Consider the following 3,877-nt stretch of genomic DNA (forward strand, 5'->3'; position numbering starts at 1 on the left):
GAAGACCAAACAGGGAGACAGAGACACCCACACCGGGACACCCACATTCACAATCAGGGAGAGAGAGGCACTCAGATGTATCTAGAGAGAGCCCACCACTCCCACCCCAACACATCCGTGTTCCAGCAGCCTCTGTGGCTGGGACCTTCTTCAACAGCCCAGGGCCTTTTACAATGAAAGGGATATTTCCCAGGAAGAAAGGAAGTGGTCCAGCTTAAAGAAAGACAAGGTTTTTAACTCAGCACTTGTAGGCAGCCTGTTCCCTGGATTCCAGAGGGACTTAAAGGGAAGAGCCTCTCCATCCACCAAGGAGACTCTACCCAAAGGGGGCTTATCATTCCAGAAAGAGTGAACCCACAGTACAGTTGGTGTGGGGCTTTAGGGTCTTGCTGCTTGTACATTAAAGCCGTGATTCTCTGTTCTTGACAAGGTCATACATTCCACGAATGGCAGAACCCCCAGGAGAAGTGTGTTTATTCCTGTCGTCTGGCCCCTGGGGAGTATGAAGACAGCTTGTGGTGCTGATTGAGGAGGGCGTGACTACGGAAAGGATGGAAGGCCCCTCTGTCTACTTCTGTGCTGCTAATCGCTTCTCTCTCATCAACTGTCAACACATATATGCCATTCTGGGCATCTACAGGGAACAGAAAGACAAAGTGGGCCACAACAGGGCCTTAATCTTGTCGAGGCCTCTGGAAAAGCACTCTGGCTCATTTTGACAAAGGTGCCCTGGGATGTCACCTGGCTGGATTCTGTGGGTTGCTGAGGGAGGGGCCCTCACCAACAGTTGGGCTGACTCTAAGTAGGTCATTGCTGGCTCTCTGTACCAAAGGAATCCTATTGCCAGCATATTCCACTCCTCCAAATTTAAATGGTTGCATGGTCAACCTGGCTTGGGCTTCAATGCAACTTTTGTTTTTGGCTGTGAACCAAGTGAAATAGGTAGAGCTTTTGAACCAGAAAGATGCTCATTTTAAGTTAAGGAGACTGAAGCCTAGAGCAATGGGTCACAGCTAATCAAGGCTTGAGCCAAAGGCAAAAACCCAAGTCTGCAGGCTTCTAGTCCTGGGCTTTCTTCAAAGGCAAGACACTGCTGAAGGACACTGTCTACTCTGACAATATAATTAACCCTCACCAACAGCATGTTTTGTTTTAAACCTGGGATGAGAAAGGGGAAATATCATGTTTCAAGTAGAGAGCTGCTCATTTTCTTATCTTTGTATGTAAACAAATTCATCATTCAAAGCTCATTTTCTTATCTTTGTATGTAAACAAATTCATCATTCAAAGCAGGTCCCGCCTAATAGGAGATCAGTATTACAGATAGAAGCCCTTTTTTAAGAAAGAAAGAAAGAAAGAAAGAAAGAAAGAAAGAAAGAAAGAAAGAAAGAAAGAAAGAAAGAAAGAAAAAATGCTCCTTTATAAAATGAGTACACAGGTTGATGAATCAGAAGAAAAATTAGTGGATAAAGAAAAGGGGTCAATGGATAGCCCCTAATTATCTTACCAGAAGCCTGCATTAATGATGTTACATTACAAATGGAAACACAAGACTCACTTTGTGAATGAGTGGGATCTCTCTCTCCTTCTCTCTCTTACAAAAAATTTCCTCTAAGTAGGACAGTTTGAGAAAGTTAAATTGTAATAAAGAAGTCCATCAGAAGGTAGAAAAAAATACACCAATCTGGAGAAGGAGTCATCGTTCAAGTGGCATTGCTCATGTCGGGACGACAATTGTCCCTGTCTCCAATGAAGGCAGAAACGACATTCCCAGTATTTCTGTGGGGTCTCTTCAAGGAAAGGGTGTGGGGACAGGCACAGTGTGGGTTCTCGATGCACAGATTTCAGTGCAAAGAAATGTCCTTTACCCAGAGTGGATACATGGAAGTGAGGAGGGAACTCTGATGAAGCCAAATAGCTATAAGAATGTGAATCTGGAACTTTAGAAAGGACTGGGTCCAATTGTCCCATTTTACAGATTAGAACTCTAAGCCTGAGAGGGTGGGGGAAAGGGAGAAAGAGAGAGAGAGGACATTCATCCGCATTGTGCATTGAGCAGTCACATCTAGCATGAAAGCATACTCTACTCCAATGTACTCACACCCTACAACAGGATGGCAGGGTAAACATTCTACCTAGGGATTATTATTAACCAAGAAAGGCCCATGGATGCTAAGAGAGAAACTCCGGAATTATTTGGAAATCCCCTGAGCAAGCTGTGCCCTCTCCCCTGCAGCCTACCACCCAGTCTGCTCCATCCTGAAAGATGTCAATAAACTTGCACAGACCAGCTTGGCTGTGGATGACTCTGGGTGGAAACGCATTCTATGTCCTGTTCACACCTCACCAAGGAAGTGACTGGTCAGGTGGCTCAAGGAAAAATTGGTGCTAACAGTGTCTAAGACAGAGGCATAGTGAGAACTCATTGGCAGGTATTTAAATTTCTTGGACTTTAATTTTTTTACCTATACATTGAGGAAACTAGAGCCTACCTCATAGGGTTGTTGTAAAGATTAGATGAACATTTGGAGGTAAAGAGTAGAATAGCACATGGCAAATAACAGTTGGCCATTAAAATGTGAGCAGTTTTCATGAGAGTACCTGTGAATTCATGCACACACACAAGCACACACAAGTAAGCACACAGCTATAACCTTGAGTTTGACTGGAGACACTCCCATGGGAGTTAGTCCAGTGACTTCTAAATAAAAGTTAAGTATTTCATTCAGCCAATAAAGTCTGCTGAGCTTGCCATTGACTGACCCTTTCATCCAATGTTACCAGGGTCGTAAGATATAGTTCCTTGCCCAGGACCAGTATACATAATGGTTCTACTCAGGGCACCCTGCGTCTGAGTTCTGCTTCACTCTGTGCCTTCTCTGTGAAAGCTCTCTTGATTCGTCTGAACAGAGTGCTGACTCTCCCCTCCTGGTTTCCTGGAATATTTATAATCTGTGCCATTCACTTCGTGTTTAGTATTTATTGTGCTACATTGTTTACTTTCAGTATTTTTTGTGTGCATATATTTTCTAGATACCTCTGTAGACCTTTGGGGACAGGATTACTGACCTTTGTGATTTACCATGTTACTCGCTTTTGTATGTCCAAATGCAGACCAAGGCACCGTGCCCATAGAAAATGTTCAATAAAGTCCTTTGATTACACAACCAAAGGTTTGATGATACTGACTTTTCCAATTCCCACATGGCCTGGTACTTGACTGGCAACCTCAATGAAACTGACCTATTTCCACAAGCGTCACCTCCCTGATCTTCCTTACTATAAAAGATAGAACCACAATGCCTTTCACTTCCCCTGGCAATATTTAAATGGAGACTTGCATTGAATTTTGGAGTCAAGAAGATATGTAAGTAGAAGACACTAGAATAGAGATGTATGGGACTATTGGGTGATATGAAGGACAATACAAACTGGCTACCTGTCTGAAGTCAGGTTATGTGATGTTTCCTGACTTTTCCTTCTGGTCTGAAGTCCCCATGGCCATGGCCCCAGGGAGAAGCTCAGTAAGAACTACTTGGCCCAGTCACTAAAAAATAAAACAAAAATCTATTTGATGCTAAGGTAGGGATCATTACTGATCAATTGCCTAGGCTTTTCCCCCCAAGTTCAACATCAGTACAGGCAAAAACATGATAGCCTTTAAACATTATCAACAACAGTGGCAGAACCTTGCATTGTATCCCCCAGTTCTAATTACACCCGTGCCGTGGATGCAAACAGAGTCTGATCATCTGAGATAAAGGTGAGAAATTAAAGGACAAACAAGTGACTCATTCTAATGGCTCTGCCTCAGACAAGAGAAACCTGTAATTTCTCTTAGGCGTGCTTGACGGACCCAGGTGGAGTGAATCACAGA

General features: G+C 43.6%; 1 protein-coding gene across 1 annotated transcript in view; it reads left to right on the forward strand.

The window, feature by feature from the left end:
• Positions 1-3,159, forward strand: part of LOC132237246 (adhesion G-protein coupled receptor F2-like) — a 42,118-nt gene extending 38,959 nt beyond the window's left edge. Inside the window, exon 10 of the mRNA XM_059701459.1 lies at positions 431-3,159. The gene's annotated coding sequence lies outside the window, so the exon portion shown is untranslated. The remainder of the gene's footprint in view (positions 1-430) is intronic.
• The last annotated feature ends 718 nt before the right edge of the window (positions 3,160-3,877 follow it).

The sequence above is a fragment of the Myotis daubentonii genome, chromosome 6 (assembly GCF_963259705.1).
Source record: "Myotis daubentonii chromosome 6, mMyoDau2.1, whole genome shotgun sequence".
Taxonomy (NCBI): Eukaryota; Metazoa; Chordata; class Mammalia; order Chiroptera; family Vespertilionidae; genus Myotis; species Myotis daubentonii.